Here is a 23,974-nt window from a genome sequence, read left to right as displayed (position 1 = left end):
GAGAACAGCAGAGCAAACATTTTCGTTGGGAGAGAATGTGGAGTGTTTAAGGACAGGAATGTCAGTGTGTCTGGCCTGCACAGAGCTGGAAGCAAATTCCTTAACTTCTTCTGTAAAACGGGACGGTGCCTGCCCACCGACCGTTGAGACACTGAATGTAAAGGATTTCACAGTGTTTCAGGTCGGTAGTGAGTGAAGTAAAGGTGAAGCTGGATGGAGCAGGATGTTGATGTAGACTAAACAGTGTGCCTGCCTCTGAGCAAACTCACTTACCCTCTCCTTGAGTCCTGTTTCTTTGAGTAGAGTCTGTCAAACAGCCTGTTCTCTAAAATGACGCTGGTTTGGTCATTCATTCTGGAAACATTTAACTGGCTCCCACCTTGCACTGGCTCTGAGGATTCAGAGAGATCGGACACGGGCCCTGCCCTCCGGGAACTCATCGGGGCAGGCCAGGTGAAGTATATTGAGTTCTAGTCCGGTGGGCCTGGTGCTCTGGGAGCCCAGAGGAGGGGGGACTGAACCTCTGGCCTGAGAAAGACCCTCTGCTTCTGACTCAGTAGCCGTTTCCCAGAAAGCCTCACCCATTACTGCCAGCTCCACGAATCCCCGAGAACGTGAGGCTCACCTTCCTCTTCTGAGCTTCAGTTCCTTCCTTCCTTTTATTGGTGGCATCACCTTCTCAAACTGGCCAGAAATCTACCCAGAGGGCAGCAGCCCTGCTGGTCCCTTGCTGAGCCCCTCAGATCTTGAAACTCCAGGGATTTCGGAGAGGGTTTGGGGCTTCAGGAAACACCTGTCAACTGCTTGGTGTATTTCATTGGCTTGAATGATCCAAATTCTTTCCGTGGCTCTGTTTACACCGTTGGTGTAGATTCAGGATTTGCTCCGTGAAAAGTGGCTGGGATGCCCAGAGAGTGGGGGAGCACAGTTGAGAGAGGCGTCTGGCGCCTTTGGTGGGTGTTGGTAAGAAAACAGAGGACAGGTGTTAACAGAAGGGAGCTGGAGGATGGGGCAGAGAGGGCAGTCTTTCTGCTCGCAGACCGCCAGGGCAGTCCCAGACTTGGAGAGGAGAGCGCGAGGCGAGGCATTTGTAGGCCTGGGTTCCTATTCTTACTCAATACTTCCCAGCTCTGTGACTGACGCTGGTCTCAGGTGTAAGCTGAGCACAGTGCTTGGCACAGAGTTTGCGCCGAAGAAATATTAACTCCTCCTTCCCCTCAATGAACTAACATAGGAATAATGATAGTGCCTACCTTGGGGGTTATGATGGGGATTTAATGAGTTAATGTACCTAAAATACACAGAGCAGTGCTTGACATGTAGGAAGTTACTGCTGCTGCTGCTGCTGCTGCTATTGTTATTACTCCATATTCTGGGCAAAAACTGGTGAAACAAGGCAGGCAGAGGGTAAGAGGTGGGGGTGAGGGGTTGGCTCTGAGGGACTGTGCGGGGTGATTAGCAGGGGGGTTGAGTTATCTGTTGCAGTGGTTTTACCAGAAAGCATCAGCCTGGCAGGAGAAAAGGGGTGTTCTGCATGATAAAGGGCGTCCTGGACAGCCACAGTCAGAAAGCTTGAAGACTCAAGCCAGAGGAAATACAGCAGAAGTCATGGGGGGAGTTGAGAAAGAACTAAAATTGTCTTGTTCTTGGTGTGTCTCTAACCCACAGCTGGGTATGGGTGTCCCATGAGGGGCTGCCCCTGCCCTTATATGGTAATTGCCTGAGACTGGTCTGGGAGCCATGGAATTCAATTCTATAAGTCCTGCACCCAGCAGAGTACTGAGCCCAGAATAAATGAATGAATGAATGAATGAATGAATGAATGAATGAATGAATATATGAATATAAATCTGCAAGGCAAGCATCCCTGTGTTTAAGCGTGCTGTTAAAAGAAAGGAGTAGGGAGATAGGGAAAGAGAACTAGTGTTTTTGAGCACTTGCTAAGGACCAAGTATTTTCATTTATGTTGCACCTTAGTGGTGACAACCACAGCTTTGGAATCAGATAAGTGTCTGTGTGACCTCACGTGTGTCACAAAAACTCTCTAAAGTTCAGCTTTTACGTCTGTAAAATGGGAATCATTGTAGCTAACTCAGAGGGCTGTTAATGAGTATTAAATCATGCTCATATATAAGTATACCGATGATGTCCTTAGTGCACAGTCAGTAATAGCTGCTGTTAATTTTTATGAATCCTCCTGATGATCTCCGCTGTGGTGAGGAACAGAAGGCCACAGATACAGGTAGGCGGTGTTGATTCTGAACTCTGTCCCATCCGGAAGCAATGGCTGTCTGCAGACACTAACCAGACAGGTAGTGTGAAATGAAGTCAACTTTCTGTGCATTTCATTTATTACTTAAAGCACTTGACTATGTGAAATCTTAAAGGAAAAGAAACCTGCAAAATTATAATTTATGTGCCTTTCAAGTTCAGGTATTTTATCATCTAGATAAATCTTCCATGCATCTATGTTAAACCACTTTAGACTGTCGAAGCTCTTAAATAAAGTGGCTTGTCCTGACCAGTGTCTGTTTTTGCTCATTTATCATAGTTCCCTGGTGAAGACAGACAAATCCGATTTTGCAAGGCACGCCTCAGGATGGCAGCTCCTGCCCCACTGTTTCAGCCGTGCAGTTCTGCGTGGTGGTGTTTAACAAACCACAGTGGACTCATGATTCTTTCATCATTGTCTCTCATCTGCTCGTAAACCCACAGTGCCAGTCTAGGAATTAGGAATAGAAAGTCATTCTGTTTCTAGTGCGAATCTGGGGAAATCAGCTCCAAGGAAATCTAAGGTACTCCGTGATGGGTTTTGGGGTTAAAGTTCCTTGGATGAGGTAGGCAGTGCCTTCTAGAAGTGAGCGCTGTCTGCTCTTTCCACCGGAGAGCGCCATCTCTGGGCCTGGCCTCCTGCCCAGTGGAATTCTGATCTGCATGTCCTCGCCTCCCTGCTTTCACTGCCTGTGGCCAGAGCTGCCCCAACGCTGAATTCCTAGAGCGTCTGCCTTGCCATCATCTCAGTGGGCATCTCGCCAGGCATGCCCTTCTCCACCTTTCCTGGAATTGCCTCTTCTGCTGGGCTGGAAACACTTCCAGCCCAGCTATTGGAAACACTTCCAGCTATTGGACCACGTGTTCCTGGTACCCAGAACTGTGCCTGGCTCATTTGTTCTCCTTCCTTCCCTGCTTTCTTCCTTCTATACATTCTTCAGACAGTGTCCCAGCGACTAGAATGCGGAGCCAAAATGACACAGTTTTAACCCGCATGCGGCCGACAGACATCAGGAGACAGATTATTAACAAAGACAGAATTAACCGCATACACACACACACACACACACACTGTCACATTATAAACTGCAATAACTGCCATGAAGGAGCAGCCTGGTGTGCTGTGAGAATGTGTAAAGGTGGGACAGATATAGAAATATAGTCAGTATTACTGTAAGTGGAGTGTATCCAGAAATGGCTTGTTGTTGTTTTTATGGCGGTAACATTGGTTAATATCATATAAGTTTCAGGTGTATAACATAATTCTGTATCTGTATACACTATAGTGTGCTGACCACCAACAGAAGTGTTGGAGGCTTATATTCATTTATTTATGTACCTTTGAAGACTGTTGGATAGTGTTTATCTATAAATTCTGGTAAACAATGTGTTTTGCTGCCAAGGTAATTTTATAAGAATGTGTATATGTTTCCAAAAGTAATTGTGCTTTGGCTTTGAAATGGGAGAATAATGCTATTGCTCCAATTTACTTGCCCCTTAAGAGTTTACAGAGCCTCTCCTCGGGTGTTGTCTCATTGGGTGCTCCTGAGAGGGTAGATCTGGTGGGATGGGTGCTGGAGCCCTCTCCCTTCCGAGGGACAGGGGCTACCTGAGAGCCTGTTTGTTTTCTCCTTCTTCGATGCCCCTGGGCACCAGGCTGAGATTCCAGCATAGATTTTTATCACGTTGTAGCTAGTGACCTGCCATCTGAGAGAAAGAAGGGCAAAGCTGACTGCTGTTATCCAGGGGGCAGGACCACCTGTCCGCATGGAGAGCCACGCCATTTCAGCCTCGTCCCTCGTGAGGAACCAGCTGTCCTCCAGAGGGTACCACACCTGCCTTTAGGCCCCTTCTGTTCCACTGAGAACAAGGAGAAAATACCACTAACCGGCCAGTTTTAAATAAGATGTGATCCAAACAGCTCCAGGAAACATTCTCTTCCCATGACTGAACATTATTAGAGAGTTATTTTATTTGTTGGGCGAGCGCTCTTCACAAAATACATCTGCGATCCCCACCAGTCCCAGACGTAGACCTTATTAGGAGAAATGAGCTGCCATCTTCCCCGGAGCAAAGGAACGGAACTGGCATCTCTGTGCGGAACTTGACGAGGCCTTAAGCCATTCTTGGTGGGCCGGGTTTGACTGCTGCATTCTCAGGGTACAGCATTAATAGGATTGTAATCATGTGGTCTGAGCCATGGAGAAAACAAGTGACTGCAGAAATCACCCTTCCTTTAGGCTGACACACAGTGACAGTATTTATGTCTCTTGAAAGTGCATGTTAAGTGGTGGGTATTTATAAAAAGCATTCTAAGGAGTAAATGTGTCCGTCAGTCAACCTGGACCTTCTCAGAGCTCCCAGGATGGTTCTAAATTAGAGCCAATCTTCCTTCCTGCCGTTCCCCTCCCATCAGCCCCACCCCCCTCCACCCGCCTTGCTTCCTCTTATAAAATGAATTGTCAAGGCAGGATACAGCCAAGGTAGGAGTGTGGGAACTGACTTGCAGAAGAAGCAGAGTTAACATATTAAAGGCGGATGCAGGGAGGTTACTGCCTTGACTCTGGTCCTTGCCCCCTAGTCACAGTGTTCAGAAGAGAGGAGAGTGTGGAGGGAGGCTGACCAACAGGTGCAGCCGGATTGTATCAGCCAGTCTGCTCACTGCCAAGGGTCTGCAGTTGGCGGGGGGGTAAGGGGGGGGAGAATGATGAAAACAAGTTATGCAAACGAACCCAAATTTGGTCCCCAAAAGTTGCATGTTGGAGAGAACGAATGTCAGTGTCAGTAAGAGAATCACACCAGGCCAGGTAAAGAGCAGGCTTTAATAAAAGGCTCGATGTTTCTCTTGTGAGCAGGTGATCATTAGGACCAAATGCCCGTTACATAAATTGGTGTGGAGGAGTGTAACTTGAAATTATTACTGACTTTCAAACGTTCATTTTAAAGATCAGAAATAGGTGTTTATGGCACAAACCCTATACTTAGTATCGAAGACTGCTTTGCTTTTTACTTCTCCCATCTGGCCTTCTTTTATGTAACTCTTAGGATGATTTTGGTCATTCTTGCCTTAATGTCTTTTTGTGAGAAAAGGACGCCAGCGTCTGTTAGCCACTATATTTTATAAGTAATCAAAGGGCCACAGATGATAAAAGGAGGAGAGCTGCCTGTTTCAGATGTTACTGAAATGCCACTCACTACCCTTTGACTTTTTCTGGGATTCTGTCTTAAGAAAATAATTTTTTTAAGAAACAAAAAAGAGCTGTTATATAAAGATGCATTGTTATTTATAATGCTGAAAACTTCGAAGTGACTTGAGTATGCAGTCTAGGAAGATAGTCAAATTACAGAACACCAGGTTGATGGAATGTTATGCAGTATTTAAAAACATGGACATTAGTAATGTGGGAAGATGTGTCGCGCTCAGTGAACAGCGAACGCCGTTGCATTAAGGTGTGTTCAGCAACACAGTCTGCGAGGGAAGCCTCCACGGGGATAAGAACTGCATTTGAACAGTGGAACTATGAATCACTTTTCCACACGCTTCAAACTTTATTGTTTTATTATTCCTATAACTTTCTTTAAAAATCCTCAAATGAGCTAAGTCAAATAGTGATCTTTATGCTGTTTGCAGTTTTAAGGGCATGGCATTTGTGGCCTTCACCTGATTAGATCTTTCAGTCAACCAATTTCTAAAGCCAGGCTTGGCTGCCTGCCTCCGTGTCACTGTTGGAGGGACATACTCTGGGTCTCCTGGCTGAATGGCCTGCAGATGTGCTCACTCTGGCCCTGTAGACTCAGATTCTCAGGGTTTTTAAGGTGAAGGAAGCGACTGCTCCTTCCTGCCCTCTAGCCTCATTTCCCTCTGCCAGCCTCTCCTCCTTGTTCCCCACCTGTTGCTCAGGGGTGGGGGTGGGGTTTATAACCTTTGGGGGCCCCATTGGTGAAATTTCAGCAACCTCTGCCCCCCCAACTCTCTCTCCCCCCAGCCCCCCCCCACCCTCTCTCCAAGTGAGCAATTGCCTGGGACAGCCCCGCATCTCTCTGGCTTGTTGTCCTGTCAGGCCTGGGTACTTCAATTCCTCAGAGCCTGCATTGTATGTCCTTAATGCCAGCTCTCCCTGTGTCGGCCCTGTACCCATGTGTCCTCTGCTGCCTGATGGTGGCAATGGCCCAGTGCGTGGCCAAGGGCATATTCTAATACAGTAGTTCTCAAATCCACTCAATTGGCCAAGCATTGGGAAAGCATGACGTGTGTCTTTATTTGAGACAAGGATTTGAGTCTGCCTGGTTTATTTGGGAGGAGATCGCAGGACGCGCTAGCAGGTAGGGAGATGAGCCGGGGAGCGCACCATCGAGCAGGTCCCCAGTGTGGACCACTGGGGTTTAGAGCTGTTGGGAGCCCCCAGCAGCCAGTGTACAACACCCATCCCAGAGTTAGCCTCTTGTGGGGCTGGAGTGTACACACGGTGGATGGCTGCCCCTCATTGGCTGAGCATTGCTCCTTCGGGGAGTTCCAGCAGCTTTTTGTCTCCAGGTGAAGCACCAGGGCAAAGGGATGGCGATGCTGGCATGTGGAAGTCAAGCTGGCTTCTCTAAAATGGGGAGGCCCGAGAGCTCAGGGCATAGCACTAGCAGGGTCTGCTGTGACATTCTTCCCTAAACGCCACGATGAACACTGTTAATGTAGGCAACGGAAGGTAACCAAGTCCCTACTTCTGGGCTGGATCAGAGATCTGCTTCTAGTAAATTGAAGACTACATGAAGTAGTAACCAATCCCAAAATATTACGAAAAACTGTGGGAATAAAACTTTACATAAGAAAAGTGGTACCGTACTTTTTTCCCCTGTGCATTGGGATGGACTACGGATACTTGACTGAAGTGGCCGAGTGCTAGTATTCTGCAGCTGTGCAGTTTGAGACCCAACACTTTAAAAGAGGGCCTGAGTGTATAATAAGATTTATCTTTATTGTTGCAATATTCCCCCTTTGTTGTAGCTTGATTTTTTTTTCTGTTATTTCTCAAATACATTGAGGTGATCTTAAAAGAAAAACTCATTAGGAGAAAGCATTTAACGTCATTTGTATCAATCCACGATTTATCTCCAGCGCCATGTTTTACTATTAATACCGGATTCACCATACCAGAGGATGGGAGAAAAGTTCTGTAGTTATGGCTGCAGGCACTGTGATGAATGTTCTGTAGTCACTGCCTTTATATAGAAACACTCCGTCTCCAATTACTAAGCTCTTCATCAAAATATCTATTCACAATTGAGGCATACAAGATGCCTGTGCTGACCTTTCAACTGAATTCGCTCTATGGTTTTGTAGGTCCCAACCTATTTTGTGTGCTTTTTTTTTTTTTTTCCTATGCACAGAGGAGGAATCACAGCAGAAGTTTTGGGAAGTTTTGGGGCATGAAGCAGAGTCTGGAAACATTCTCTATACATTTATGATTACTAAGTCTATTAGAATATTTGTCATTACAAATGAAGGCCTTACTCCAAGAGATGATTTGAAATTATTCATGTCACAGGCTCAATAGGGTTAGTGGCTAAAGTTCCTATGCTTTGAGTTATGGGCATTTGGGAATCTGTATAGAAAAGATTCCTGAGCCTAGTGTTTTAGAGAAATGAGGCCATTTCCCTTTAAGCTATGGTTCAACATGCGTTCCGTAAAGAATGAGCTGGCTGATACCTGGTGTTCAGGCCCTGGTCCTGAGTCCCGTGTGCATGGCAGACATCGCTCACCGATCCTACGCCTGCATCTTCCTCTCCAGGGTGGTCCTGGCAGCCACTACCATTCATCAGTATCGGCTCACCAGAGGAAGCCTACGGACACACTGTGCCTTTTCACACCTTCTTACCCATCCTTGGCATTGCTGTGAATGGTCAACAAAAGACTCTTTCCTAGTCTCTACAGAAAAAGAGAATGAATTCAAGAGGAAGTCAGTTTGACCACTTGTGCCTTTTTAATCATCTCTCTGTCATGCAGACGGTAGTTATTCAATTCGTCAATGTTTGCCTCCCTTCCTTTTTTCTTTCAATTGTGTGCATTTTATCTTTTCCTTTCTTCCTTTTTTCCTCTAATGTTGCTTAGAAAATAAAGCAAAGAGCCCCAAATGATTTGCTATTGGGTTGAAGTCATTTGTATTAATGAGAATGCATTGAGATTTTAATTTTTCCCCTGCTTCCTCAGGAAGACCACGCTGCCACTGCCGTAAGTCAGCAGTGACTTCCACATTGCCACATCTTCTGGGCTTTCTCCATCCGTATCTTTTGTGCAACATGGGATACCTCTGACCATGTCCACCTCTTGACCCTTCTTTCTTGGATTTCCCTCCTTCCTGCCTGATTGTTTTCTTCTTTGATTTCTTCACCTGCTGCCTTTTTTCCTCTCCTGACATTTTCAGTGGGACATCCCCAGGGTTCTTCCCCTGGCTTCCTCTTGTTGATGCACTCCACCTGGATGATTTTGTCACCTTTACATACACACTTCCTGCATCCTCATCTCCATCACACCCCTTCTGTGGAGCCCAGGTCTTTGTATCCAGCAGCCTGCTGAATGGTGCCTCTTGGGATTCACATATAGGCATTCAGAATCAGCATGTTTCACTTGTTCTAGGCTATTCTTCTTCTCACAGGGCGAACTAAATACTTGTCCGTTTCACATTGTTTCTGCTACCTCCTTGGGGTCATAGGTAAAGTGTCCTAAGCTTGTCAGAAAGCTTCCATCTTGGAAAATCAAGTGTAAGACTAGGGCACAAACCAAGAACTACTCAAAACTTAGGGGTTTTAAAAGAAAACAATCCTTTAATTATTCTGGGAGTTGACTAGGCCCAACGAGGTAGAGCTCGCTCTGGGTCTCTCGCTCAATGACAGTCAGATGGTGGCTGGGGCTGGAGCCATCTCAGAAGCTTACTTCCTCAGAGCCTGGCAGCTGGGACCTGGGCCAACCGTTGGCTGGAATGCCTTGTCCTGCAGCTAACTATTCCTTTGAGAAACACCTAAAATGCCATAGAAGCTTTCTGTTTTGTTTTTTAAAATTTTTAGAATAGGTAACATATTTACATGATTAGAAAGTTAAGAAAAAAATAAATATAAATGTATACAATGAAAAACTAAGGTAATCAGCTAACCTTAAAATTATCTTGGATCATCCAGATGGGAATGATGTAATCATGTGGGTCCTTATAAGTGAAAAAGGAAGGCAGGAGAATCAGTCAGACGATGCAGTGTGAGAAAGACTAGGCCAGCCATGGCTGGCTTAGAAGATGGAAGGGGACATGAGCCAAAGATTGTGGCCGGAAGCTGGAAAAGGCAAGAAATGGGTTCTCCCCTAGAGTCTCCAGAAAGGAACACAGCCTTGCTAACACCTTGACTTTAGTCCAGTGAGCTTCCTTTTGGACTTCTGACCTGCAAAATTGTAAGATAATAAAACGTGTGTGTGTGTTTAAGCCACTAAGTTTGGGATCATTTGTTATAGCAGCAACAGCAAACTAATACATCTGTAAAGGGAGATAATCATTCCTTTCTCAAAATCTTGAAATGTGGAATCAGGGAAATAATGCCCAAAAATTACCCAGCAAAGCTCCTGGGATGTAACAGATACTTCGAGGGGAGGCAGCAGTGATTATTAACACAGTGAAGGGAGAGTAGCTAATGGCAGGTATCTGAAGAATCAAGGTTAGTGCCTCTGAAGTGACTTTCAGGGCTAGTCGGAGGCCAGTAGGAGACACCAGATGACCCAGTCGGGTGGCCAAAGGAACCCCTTCTGCTCCGATAGTCCTGCTCTGGTGCTTCAGCACTCAGCACCCTCCTAGATGAGGAAGCAGGAGTTTGGGAAGGGCCGACCCAATGATCTCTTCCATCACACAGCCCTGCCTGAGATCTGGTGGGACGCGGCCTCCCCGCCGGGCCCTCACTCACCCTCATGTCTTTGACTGCCCTTTGGGCCTTAAACATTATCACTGTCACCCCTACTGTCAGCAGCTAAACTTGAGTGAACTTGTCACAGCCCAGACGTTTGGCGTCTCCACCCCTCCTACCAGTCTCTCCGAGGCTTCTTTATATCCTTAGTTATAAAACTTCTCTTCAGCCAGACTTCAGATGGTTCTCTAGATGGGTTGTTCTGTAATTTTAGTTGTAATTTTAATGTGTTCACGGAAGGAAGCACGCACAATGTTTATCTACTCTGCCATCTTGGATCTCTCAAAAGTTCATTTTTCAAACTTCGTATTAAAACAGGTAAACAGATTCCCTGATCTCCCGTTAGCCTCCTCTTTCTTTGCATTTTTCCTTATCACAATAGCCAGCCAGTGAAGAGGAGCAGCCACCAGTGTTCTTACCTTATCTTCTCAGTATTTCCAAGGACTTTGCCAAATCTGTAGTCCGTGTTGAGCATCTTTTAAAACAGACCTCACTGCGACCCAAGAGGCCAGACGTGGCCAAGTCCTGGGTTAGCTCTCTAAGTACAATGTTATTCTTCAACGGAAACTCTCTTTCCTATAAGCCTTTGGACATAGGAACGCATAATAGATGACCTCTGAGTGGTAATTTCATAAATTCTTGATGAAATGAATTGTATCAGATCAATATATCTGTAGGTTCATCACATTTTTTGAGCTGCGAGGGACTTGAAGATGAATCTGGTACAGCTCTGGTAGTGGAGGAAACATTCATTTTAACTGCATAGTCAATTCTCAATTAACAAGGGTAATGGGGTGGAAGGAGGTCAGTGATAATCAAAAATTGTGGCGAAAATAAAATTACAGTCAACACTGGATTTTCTGGAGGCTAATTAACTGGTTTGTGGATTAATTGAGGTTAAGACACAGTGGACCCTAGTGTGTCATTGCCTTGGTAATTGGTCAGCAGCTGTTCACCACCTGGCCTCCACCCACTTCCCCCGTCCCCGCCCCCATTCTGTCCCAGGGAGGAGACGGGCTTCTTAGGGACTAGATCAGGCAGAGCTGGCTGACCTTGGCTGCTTTAGAATCACAATGGTGCAGACCTCAGTCTTGAGAGCTGGATGAAAGCTGCTTGTAAAGCTTGTCGCGCCTGCCCCTTGAGCAGTGGTTCTCAAACTTGAGCTGCATCAGACCTACCTGGAGAGCTTGTGAAGCCCCAAATTGCTGGGCCCCAGCCCCAATTTCTGATTCAGCAGGTATCGTGCGGGGCGGCCTGCGGGGCCTCTGGTCCCGCTCCCCACATAAGAACGCAGGATATGGTGAGGCCAAAAAGGAACACCCACGGAGCCATAGATAGGGCAGTCACACCACTATATTCTCGCTGGCAGCTGGGTTGGAGACACAGGAAACAGGAACCACACTCACTGTCCGCAACCCGCCGTCCTAACTGCAATCCACGTTTACCAGCCACCATCTTCTTACTGCCCCCATTTTCTGCTAGTGTAGCCACAGCAGTTATATTAGTGGCCAGTGGCTCACTGGTTACAGCTGACGGCCAGCTAGCCACAGCTGATGGTCAGCCAATTACAGTTGATGGCTATTTACTACCTGAGCCAACACCTTTTCACGTGAGGCCGAGAGCCTGGAAACTGCACTCCTGGCTCTGTCCCCACAGTAGGTCTGGAGTGCGGCCTGAGCACTTGCATGTCTAACAAGTGCCCAGGTGGTGTTAATACTGCCAGCCCGGGACCACCCTTAGAGAACTGTGCTTTCCAAGCCATTCTTTTTTTCTCAGCTGCACATCGTCTGGGGAGCTTTGTAAACCTACCACTGCCTAGATAACACCCCGGTCAATTATACAAGAGGCTCTGGAGATGGCACTCAGGCTTGGGTGTTTTTAAAGCTCCCAGGTGTCTTTAATGTGCACCCAGGATTGACGACCGCTGCTCTAGGTACCATACTTCAGTCATCTGCAGACATCTCATGATTTTTTCCATATCTTTACCACCCCCCCCGCATATATTTGTCTAATATTTCTTTAAATAATATTTTTTTCATGGGAGTAAATTTATTTAAAAAGAAAACTATATATCCCCTTCGTGTAGGAAAACTAGTTTCGCAGGCCAGATATGGGACATATCTGTAAAAACAAACGTACTAAAATTCTTGTCTAGAATTTTCTTGCATCTCATCATACTTCGGGAGTCTGTACTCTAGAACTGTGCTTTTCTTGCCTCTGTTTTTGTCCACACAGGTGATGGAATATGCTATTTGTGTTGTCCGTCCCCACTGTGGGTCAGGCAGGTGTGTGCTAACTGTGGGCGTACCTGATCGTCTCCCCACAAAAGAAACAGGTTGGAATGCAAGAGAGAGTGACTTCATTACACACAACCTCGAATAGGTGATAATCGTCACTTTTTAAAAAGGAATAAATCAATAGGAGACTGCATAAACTGTGATACAGGCAAAGAATGGAATACTACTTAGCAACGAAAAGGAAGAAACTACTGAGGTACACACCACCTGGGTGAATCTCACAGACGTCAGGCTGAGTGAAAGCCAGACACAGAAGACGACACTGTGTGATTCCATTTCTATTTAGAGTTCTAAATCAGGCAAATCTATAGTCTATGGTGGAAAAATTTAGAACAGTGGTTGCTTGAGGGAAGGGGGACAGGGAGATGGAGTGGGAAGGGACACAAGGGGACTTTCTGGGGGGATGGGATGTTGTGTGTCTTATAGGGGTTGGAATCACATGGGTACAGACATTTGTCAAAATTCATGGTAGGGTGTCCTCAAGATTTGTTTATTTTGTTGTATGTTGAAAATAAAAGGAAAAAAAGAAGGCTAAACCAATACTGACCTCTAGTTCGCGATATGCATACTGAAATATTTAGGGAAAAGTGCACTGCTGTCTGCAGCTTACTTTGAAAGGCATCAAAAAATAAGCTGGATTAATGGATGGATAGAGGGATAGATACATGACAAAACAAGCAAATAAAATGTTAATGGTAGAATCTAGGTGAGGGATATCCAGGCGTTCATTTTTAAATTCTTTCAAGTTTGCAGTATGTTTGAAAATCTTTCCTAGTAAAGATCGGGGTGGAAATGACATATACATTCTAAACAACGAACAAGTGCTTCTCCCACATGCCTGAGCTCTCCAGCATTTGCCACTCCAGTGGGTCTTGCCAGGGACGGCTCCTGCAGAAGACAGATGGGCTGCAGGATCGGAGGGGTGAGCAGGAGTGGACGGGTGGGATCCCTGAGAGAGGCTGCTGCACGGGGAGAGGGGACTGTGCTGGGTCCCGCTGCCAGCACAAAGAGCCTTCCGTCCCCTGTGCTGTGTCCCGGAGCTTCCCAGGGGGTCGCCGTGGCAGCGAGCCCTGGGAGGAGTTATGCAGAAGCTATGTTAGATGTGACCTGCAGACACCACCTGGACCTCACCACAGAAAGGTGGGTGTGACGGAGTGAGGAAGAAAGGGGGTTTTCCAGGCTCATCCCACCAGCTTAACTCCAGAACATGCTGCCTCATTGTCTCACTGGGCACCATGACCCCAAGGATGCGGCTGGAGGAAAAGTGGAGGTGCGGGGGCATGAGTTTACCATCATGGGGGTCAGGCAGGTGCAGTGAGCAAGAGCGGCCCTCTCAGGCCTGGTAGGGGGCTCTCTAGGTGCCCCACAGCTCTGACCAGAGACTGACGCACCTCTGGACTGCAGGCTCCCCGCACCTCCGCACACCCATGACACATCTTTACAGCACAACCTCACGACACCCTCCCTGTCACACTCACAGCAAACCCCCCACAATGTACCCCACGGCCTATCCCCGTGATACAGCCCCACAGCGTGTGCCCCATGAAATAAGCCCTGCATGGTCCCCACCACACCGTGCAGCATAGCCCCTCTGTCACCCACCCTTGACTCCCATATCCGCAGCACACCCCCCATGAGACACCCCACAGACCCATCCTCCATCAGTCCCCTCCATGGCAGACTCCCTCCACAGAAGCCCCCACAACACCCCCTACGGCACATGCTCCTGTGTGACACCCCTGCGACACACCCCGACACAACCTCAGCACACTCCCCACCGCGCACGCCCACACTTGCAGGCACACACACATGCACGCGCGCGTGCACACACACACCCGGGAAACACCCCGGCAGATCTGTTGACTTGAGGACCCCTCGCCTGTGCCGTAGAGGAAAGAGAACCTGCAAATTAACCTGCGCTTCCCGTTCCTTACTCAGGCAAGCATCTTGAGATACCCAGGAAGGAGAACAATTTAGTCTTGAGGGAAGAATTTATGTTTGATGTCTAAAGCATGGTTAATATGCTGATTACATCTGTGTTTCCTGCCAAAGTGAATGAGCCCATCGGGAATACCAAGGAGCCCAGGGCTTGGGTGGAGGGGCAGTCTGGACCCCTCCTGGTTTCTGCATCTTCATGGCAGTGGCGGTGAAATGCCCCAGCCTGGTGATCAGACAGGAGCTCGTCCTTGCTCTGTTTCCCTGGACGGCCTCCAAGCTGCAGAGCCCGGTGCTGCCGTGTTCTTGTCAGACACAGGATGATAATAGTTCTCTGTACAGTGTTTGCAAAGATTGGAGATAACACAGAAGACAGTGTAGTAATAGGTGCAGTATAGGTGCTGCCGAAAGATGAGTTAGTAGACCTACTAAGTGCCGAGTCCGTAGTACACTGAGTAACTCTTAGCTGTTGTCATTGTTGGTATTTATTGATGTATTGTGATTGTGATTTATCACTGTCATCCGTGAGGGTTTAAAATGTGAAAAGAGAACACTATTTAGAACTTCCAAAGCCGCAGTGATAGTGTTTGCTTGGACCACAAATGGCATTTTGAATGTCAGTAGCCACTTGCTTTTCCTAGGTCTGATCCCCATTTAGAGAGGGAGCCTTGAGAGCAGGCATGTGTCCTCATCCACCCCTGTCCTCAGGACTGAGCACGGTTGCACGTGGAAGATGTTAGGAATTTGGAGGTTGGTGCCGTTTTTTGATGAGCCACTCATCCTAATAATAAAACGGTTTAGCTTGTCCAAGCTGCACTTTCAAAACACCACCACCACAGCAGCTTCGAAACCACAAAGCCACAGTCGGGTTTCCATTTACTTGCTACTCTGTCAATCAATGTTGCAGGCAAATTAAATGGCACATTAAGCTGCCGATAGACATGCATCTCTGCCTGCTGGCGTGCTCTTCACTTCAGTTAGTGACCTAAATTCATTGCCTCCCATCCATTCCCAAGGCTCTTCCCCCTCCCTATCCTAGCCAGTCCCCAGCAGGACAGGAAGGCAGCCACACATGGCCCTGCGCTGGGTCTCGATGAGGAGAGGGGTCCGTGATGCCAGTTAGCGTGGCTGGATCCTTGCGGAGTTCCACCCGGAATATGACCAAACATTTCAGGTGCTTGGATACATCTGAGTTAGCAGCTATCCTGTCTTTAAAAGTTCCTCCTAAAAAAAAAAAAAAAAAAAAAAAATTCCTCCTAGAAGCAGAAAAAGCACGAGTTGGGACCCAATAGTGCAAGCCTGTGACCTAAAGCAGACCAGTTGTCAAGGAGCCTTTCTTAAGAGGCCTCACAGCGGCAATTCTGCAGCCAGCCCCGCTTGTCCCTGGTTTGCTGCAGCCTGGGCCCTGTTTTAGGTGAACCGATGGCGGTGAGCGCATGCGCCTGTCCAGAAGGTCTGGTCTAACGCAGCCCACAAGCTTGCGTTTCATTTTGCGAACTCTTGCTATTATAATGCCGTTGGCGGATGATGGCACCGTGCTTAATTCTTCCCTCCCTCTGTGGCTTGGGCACTTTAGTAATTTAAAGGGCTTCTTTTCCTTTTTCATCTAGAGAAGTAAAAATAATTCTAATAGAAAATGGGCAATTTGCGGCTACAATGCAAGGCTGATCATCAAAAACTTGTAAATGGAAACATGAGCATATGTTTATCACTTCTTGAAATTAGAATGCAATTGAAAGTAGCTGTGGCCTCAGAGAGGGCATATGGAAGGAAAGGAAGGCTTAGTTGTTTGTGGGAGACCTGCCTGCTGACGAGGCTTTTAAGTTGCTGTTGCCTCAGGAGCAGTGACTAAAGGAAGGTGTCCCTGAGTGCTGCCCAGCTGCTCATGGGACCCTCAGGTAATCACTTGTGGATTGATCACTCCCCGGAACAACACCTTGCAGGGGCTCACCAGCCACCACTACCAGGATCAAGTTCGACCTTGGCCTAGAACACCAGATCCTTGGCATCTGGCTGTGGAGAACCTCGTCATGCCCCTCACAACCGTGGCTGTTCTGTTGCCCTTCTTGCCGCTCTGACATGCCCCCTGGCCTCCCACATGCTCAGGCTTTGCCAACGCTCTTTCCTCTTCCCAACTCATTTACTTGCCTAACTCCTATTCATCCTTCAAAACCCAAAACTTGTATTACTTCCTCCTGGAACCTTTCCATACCCCTTTTGCACCCCTCGCTCCACCCAGCTGGGCTGGGGACCCTCCTCTGTGCACTCAGGCTCCCTCTGTTTCCATTTATGCCAGTTCTTACCACCCTGGGTTGTGAACATTGTTAGCCAGTCTGCCTTGCTTCCCACCAGCACAGACAGGGGGCCCTCCAGGCAGGCATATGGCTGCCACGTCTGTCTCCCTGGTTCCTGGCCTACTGCCTGACACTTAGTAGGTGTTGGTTGATGTTTGCTGAATGAGGGGATTATTAATGGCAGTGAAGGAATTGGAAAGAATTTTAAAGTTTGTCTTTTAAAAAAAGCACAGTTACCATAGTCACTGATAAAGTAAGTCCCATAATGCCTTCCCAGCCACCTGGGCTAGTTGGATCCTCTGTGTCCTTATTGATTTTTGTGATGACATAAAGGGTGGAACATGAGATAGGCCAGCCCAGTTTTCAAATCAAAAGCAAAATCAGCCCGAGAGGCATCGTGGTTTTGCCTCTGTTGATTTCTGTGTGCCTCTGTGCCATGAGCAAGACATCACCATATTTACTGCTTTGCGTCTTACTTTTGTGATATTATCGGAAGTGTTGAAGGGCACACAAACGCTTTCAGCATGAAAAGGAGGTCGGTCTTAGTAATGAAGCACCTGTGAGCCCAGGAAGTGAGTTTATCTCTGTTGATTCCCTTGCTCGGTAACCCCGCGTCCAGTTCTTTGGCCTGCTGGTGAGTGGGCATGTCTGCCAGCCGCTGTGTTTCTCCTCCCTGTCCTTATTCTGAGGCAGTTCTGGGCTCATGGGTCAGTAGGGGTGCATTAAATCAGCCCCCTGGTTTGAAGTTGACTTTATATTTTATCTATAGTTTAACTTACTGAAATGCTCACTTTGCAGCTAGTCGGGTGCTTCTCATGCCCCAAGCCATGGAAAAAAGGGAGTAAGGTGAAACTCCTGCCCAATGAGTCTTACCTGTGAGACACTCGCGTACAGTGCAGACGTTCCAGAACCATCCTTGGCCTGGGGCTGTGCCATCACAGGACTCTGTGTGCTCTACCAGCTCCTGGGACCTAGGGACACGAGAGGAGAGGAGTCTGAGCGGAGGTGGGAGGAGAAGGGCTGGTCACGAGGCCCTGCGTACCCCTGACCGGGTCTCTTCACTCCTCTCCATTCCTGACGTGTGAACCACGAGGCTGGACTAGAGAGTGTCTCTGGTCCCTTGTGTGTGGCTCTGAAATGCGATCAGGCCACGAGGGGCTCCAAGAAGGAAGAGGAGGGGGTATCTTGGCAGCTGGATTTGCTAGAGGAGCTGCTGGAACTGGGTAGCGCTGGTCTGTGGAGAGGCTCCTTTCTCCAGCCAGTCAGCATACCCTGTGCCCAGGTTATGTTCCAGGCCTATGATAGACACAGAGATCGGAAAGGCAATGAGCTGACCAGACCCTTCTGGTCTGGAGCTCATAATCTAATGGAGAAGACAGGCCACGCATAGTACAGTCGTACACAGGCCCGCCCGCCAGCCATTCCCCACTCCCCCCATCGCCCCCGCCCCAGGCCTCAGCTGAGCCCTCTGCCAGACTTCTCCTGCCCCCACCTCATACGTTCGACACCTACCAGTCGGTTGCGTTTGTTTCCAAATGCTTTGATGCCAGTTGTCCTTGCTGATAAGCCCCATAACTTTATTAAATATTCCATAAACTGATGGATCATGAGAATAAGAAGAAAGCGTAGGGGTTTTGATTTATGAGGAATGAATGGACTGCTTTGAAAAGACTCATAAAAGTGACAGTGGCTGCCGGCCCGCGCCCCTCCTTGAGGTGCTGGTGAAGGAAGTAGGCTGTAAAAGATTGGAGGTGATAGAGGCAGGGCCGTCAGAAAACCAAGACAGATGCTGGCCCCATGCTGCTTCTGATGCATCTCTACGTACCCTCTCCGCTAGAAGAAACTGGCCTAGGGCATGTTGCTGACAGGTGGGGGTCTGTGAAAGCTGCAGTCCTTGCTCCCAAGACAGTGCCTTCGTCCTCCATCAGATCGCCTACTTGTAGGTTTAACTTAAAGCTAGAATTCCCTTAGACATTTGTTAAGTGATTCCCTGTTTTAATCTTTTGTGTCTGCTGTACCAGCCAGCCAAGGTTGGTTCAGAGGACTTCTGCAGCCACTGGTCCTAAGTGACCGCTGAGGGGAGGCAGGGGACTGCCTGCTAGGAGCTGAGACTTCCGGAGCCGGCAAAAAGCACCTCATGGACCACCTGTCTGCCTTTCCAGCGAGCTGGGGCTCCCGTCAGGGCAGAACGGGGCAAGCTCAAGGAGACGCTGGACAGGGAAACGGGGAGCAGGACAGGCCATGTGCTAGCCCCATAGATGCGAGAAAGGCACCTGTAACACAGGTGGCCCAGAGTTACAGAGCGGATGGAGAGAAAGGGAGGTCAGAGAGAGATCTAGGACGGGGGTGTGCAGGATCCTGTGAGGGGTGAATTGAGAGGGGGTGGTGGCGGGAGGCAAATAAAGGAAGCCAGAATCACTCCCAACCCCGACGGATGCTGGAGCTGTTCCCCTCACTTACAGGAGATTGGAGCAGGTTCTATGGATAAGCTGAGGGGACCGGGACATTCCAGGTGGAGAGAAAAGCTCCAAGGAGTGGCAGAAAGCGAGGGCCTTCTAGCCAGATGCCTGCATCATTTATTCATCAAGCATTTACTAAGCACCTTCTGTGTGCCAGGTTGGAGGCCAGGAACGCTCGCGTGGGTCTCAGACACAGAGGAGGGATGGCCAACCTGGGAGGCGCTTGGGTGCTGAGAGGGCAGGGAGGCCTGGGGTTCCCCACCCCCACGCCCATCCTGCCATCACAGCGTTGACAGTGTGGGATGAGGTGCCACTCTTCTGGAGAAACTGCTCCTGGCAGGCTGAGTTCCAGGAGGTGACCAACGGGGAGGTGCTGAGCTCTAGGGAGTGGGGGCAAGGAAGGCAGCGGAGGGAGAGGTCAGGTGAAAGGAGGACTCTCACAGGAGTAGGGGGAGGGAGGAGAAAGGTTCGGGCGTCTCAAATGCAGCCTTTCACTGCTCACAGGGTTCTGATTGAGGAAAATGGTAATGGGGAAACTACTGATAAATGATGTGTTTGCTCAGAAAATAATCGCTTCAACTTGAGTAAGCATTTTATAGTTTCTCAGCATTTTATAGTTTTCTATTATCTTTTAGTTAAAGATTTTTTTTAAATTATGAGGATTTTAACAATATCACTTACCTTTCGATGACACCTCGAGAGGTGTAAGGTCTTTTGCATTGGAATTTAAAAAACAAACGAGTCTCGTTTTATGGGCAGAATGACTTCTTAGGAACCTTTTTCTCCAAGCATAAGAATTTTTGTAAAATAGAGTAGACACAATAATACCAGTCACATGACATTTATGAAGCATTGATTCCTTGAACTGGAATGTCGGGCGTGTTTTCCTCCGTGTACGTTGTTCCTTTAACATTTTAACGCCACTGTTTCCATAAGAGCGGCGGACATGCTCATCATGAAACCCACCTCGTATTTTGATGTTTTTTAAATCCTCTCTCGAGTGAACGTGCATCTCCCTGGTTAAGCACAGCAAGCTCAGGTTGCTCTTCTTGCATTTGCTTCTGGACTTCCAGAGTTTCAGCCAGAGCTGTTTGCTCTCTAAGAAACAGAGCTGCGTTTGGTTCCGCCGTAGCCCGCCACCTCTGTGGAGGGAGGGAAGGGAAGGCAGGTTATTGGACCCTCATCCCCTCTCCTGGGGCAAGAGGCTGCGGGGCATCCATTCACTTTTGCTTTCAAAATTAAAGTGAATTGAATTGAGTTTTGAGCATTTTGCAGTTCCGCCTAAACAGTATGCGGCTGGGGACCTGAGAAGCCAGGTTGTGAAGACGCTCTCCAGGCGTGTGCTCACAGGCCCACAGAACTGAGCAGGACTGTTGTCACCTCCTTCATGCCCAGGTCTTAGGAGACAGCTTGAGAGAAAGCCAGGGATGTGGAGTCAAATCCCAGCTTATTCCTCCTTGTTCTGGAAGCTTGAACAAATTAGTTCACTTCTCTGAGCCCCAATGTTCTCATCTGCAAAGGGGGAATAATAGCATCCAATTGGAATAATATGTACGTGTAAAGCAACAGCGCCACGTAAATGGTTAGTAATGATATTATCCCGCTTAAATGCTAACGCTACAGTTTTCCTTGGTTTGTCCACTCAGAGCCATTTAGCCTCATTTCTGGGCCTCCTTGCATTTTGTGGGTACGCTGAATTGGATTGTGGCTCCTGACACATGTGGCTCTTCTACCGGCTATGACCTGCCTCCAGGCTGAGATGTTACTGAGTCTCCTCAGGGACCCCACACCTGGCCTGGGCGCTGTCTGGCTCAGGGCAGACCCCAGGGTGTGAGAGTCTTTCCAGGCATGGTGTCCTTCCAGCATCACCTTCAGCCTGGGCTTTCAGGGTTCTAGGTGAGGACCTAGGTAGATCTTTCTCGAGCCTGAAGAGGAGGGCTAGACACAGACCAAGGAGTGGGCTTCAGTGGATGGGAGATTTCTGAACACATGGGTGGGGGGCATTCAGGGAACCACTTGCTTAGAACAACAGAAGAGAAATGTCTAGAACAGGAGCACTGAGTCATGGCTGCAGATGCTTTCACAGGCCATTAGGGGGATGGTTGGGGCGGGGGATAAAATTAAAGAAGGCCATTTTGCACCCTTGCCCAGGACCCTGAGGCAAGACTCTCCTGTTCACTCTTGCTCAGACCTGCCATCTCCCCACGCAGGCAGCCTGCACTGTGCCACAGACTTGGGCCACCCTAACTCCTGCAGCTGCCTTTGAGATTCACCCCTTGATTCTCAGGAACCTGGAATCCCATCATCACTGATGGAGAAGCAGTTCAAAGCCGTCGGTATCCTCTTCAGATAAAGTGCCACATGTTATTTATTAGCTTTCCCTCTCTTAATATCACGGGTGTTAGGCAGACTTCCTCCTCTCAGATTAACCTCTGGCTTTTGAATCGTTTGGCATGAATATATATGGAATCACTGGTGGAGTTTTTAATCCATTTTGGGGGATTTTTTCCCCCTTTAGATTACTTAGAAATGTACGTTCTCGAGCTAAGGCCTACTATAAAAACTGCTTTGCTAGAAACGGGACTTTTTACAAAACTTAGAGATGAAAATCATACCGCGGGAAGCTAACGCAGGAGTTTTCACGTTTCAAGGTGTTATGCTCTGCAGGTCTCCAAATATGATCATTTCTGTCAAAGTTCTTCATATAACCAGGCCTGAGTGAGTTTCCTACATTCCTAACAAATTCTTATAAAAATTATAGTTAAGGTTTCATGACAACTCCATATTCCTATTTTTCCAGGATGTTTTCCTTTTACAGTAGAAATGTCCATGGACTATGTTAGGAAGCGATTTTAAATAATCACTTCTGAGGTATAGGGTGAGGAAAATTATATATTTTTATGTAAAAGACTATGTGTTGGGTTTTATGGTTATTTCTCAGATCCTACTGTTGAGAAGAAATCAGGTATTCCTTCTTGTAAATGAAGTTACGAAATCTTCCCTGAAGGGTTATACAAATAAGATAAATACTTCTCCCCTGGAGTGATGTCAGTGACTTCTGCCTCAAGGAAAGAAAACGCAGTGGAGAATCCCTCCAGGTCCTTTCCAACCTTATGTTTCTCTGAATTTATTACCTGCACAAAAGGGATCTTCTGTATCCCCCCGAGTTTGTCCCAGAGTGCCTGTCTCGTTAGGCCTAAGGACGAGGGGTAAGTGTCATGCATGCATTCCTTGGATAAAACTTAAAAATCTCCATAACCAAAGAGCTTGGTTTATAAGGCATTGTCATAGTGTGACAGAAGTCTCAGCCTAAGCTCTGACTCCAGCTCTGCCGTTACCTTCCTGTGTGACCTTGGATAGGCACCTTCACTTCTCTGGTCCTCACTTTCCTCAACTATAAAGTGAGGGGTTTGGACCAGATGTTAACCTTCTGCAAATGGGAGAACAAAAGCAACAGGGTTCCATACTTGGATTAAGCATAAGCCTTCTAATTACAGCAGTCTCTCTGCTTAAGGAAAAGACCAGCTCCCAATCTTTGTTTTTGTGACAATTTCTCTAAAGTACAGGAGATGAAAATCTTTCTTGAAATTTGTAATAAGGAATTATAAAATGTCATGACTTTTAAAGATTTGCAGCAAATCTTGGAGAAACATACTTTGAAAAAGAAACACTTCATATTATTTAGAGGAGAGAGAGAAGACTGGTTCCTTTCAATTCTGCAAAAAGCAGTCATTTCACTAAGAGCCATCACTTAAGAAGTGTTTAGAGACCGCTCACCTTCAAAGCAGTACATTCATGTAGTATGTGTTGGAGATGGAAGTGATGCACGCCCCGGCTTTTATCCGAAAGGAAATGGTGCTCACAGTTTCTTGTCCAGAAACCTCGTCTTTGCTTTGGGGTCCCAAGATACACTCCAATTCATCTCTTCCGTGCCTCTAAATTGAAGTGTGAGGTCAGTGCATATTTTCCCTCACTGTAAGAACACCTTTTCGGTACACAATTGATCAGCCTGACTGTACATTAATCTCAAACAGCATTTTCAGTGGACAGGTAACTGGGGGACTCTTTTCATCCAAGAGCGCTGACTTCCTACGTGCTGGAGCATCGTTGGGGGATACTTTAGGGTGTCCTCCAAGGAGGAAGGACCCTAAGAGGGTCTTTTTCCAAAGCACAGAGCCTCCTGTTCTGCTGGCAGCTCACAACACAAGGAGGGCTGTGCCCAGTAGTGAGCAGAGGAACTGTCTGCCTACCGGATGAGAAAACCACCCTTCCAGGGTGTAAGACAACCTTTAGAAACACCCCCATGTAGAATTCCTTAGGAGGAAGTGTTCAAAAGACAGAGTCTTGTGGCTTTGGTGGAAATTGCTGAGTTGGTGAGTGGTGACCTTGCCTGCCCCTCTCCTGTGGGAGACACAAGACCCACTTGCCTGGGACGTGAGTCTACTGACTGTGCTCTTTCATTTTCGAAATAAAAACATGGCAGCACCACTAGGGAGCTTGGCGTAAATTCCAAGGATTTTGCCTCTAGCCCTGTAACATCAGCTGGCTTACAGCCAACCTCAGGAGGCCGCAGCCTATCTCGAAAGACCATTGGCTGCCCAGTCTTTCGTCAGGCACACCATTTGTGAGGGTCTCCACTGTTTACCAGATCCCTTACTAGACAAGGTTCTCATAGTGTGTCTTTACTGCATGTTCATCTTTTCTTTCTTAAAACTGCAAAAAGAGGACACACTTAGAGAAAAAGTGCATTCGTAAAAAGTAGGAAGTTCAAATCTGTCCACTCCTCTTT

At 47.6% G+C, this 23,974-nt stretch overlaps 1 protein-coding gene across 2 annotated transcripts in view; it reads left to right on the top strand.

Moving 5' to 3' along the window:
• The window catches only part of NMNAT3 (nicotinamide nucleotide adenylyltransferase 3), a 95,917-nt gene that overhangs the window by 825 nt on the left and 71,118 nt on the right, over positions 1 to 23,974 (top strand). The window lies entirely within an intron of this gene.

The sequence above is a fragment of the Rhinolophus ferrumequinum genome, chromosome 17 (assembly GCF_004115265.2).
Source record: "Rhinolophus ferrumequinum isolate MPI-CBG mRhiFer1 chromosome 17, mRhiFer1_v1.p, whole genome shotgun sequence".
In the NCBI taxonomy this organism is placed as follows: domain Eukaryota; kingdom Metazoa; phylum Chordata; class Mammalia; order Chiroptera; family Rhinolophidae; genus Rhinolophus; species Rhinolophus ferrumequinum.
This window is presented reverse-complemented; position numbering and strand designations above follow the sequence as displayed.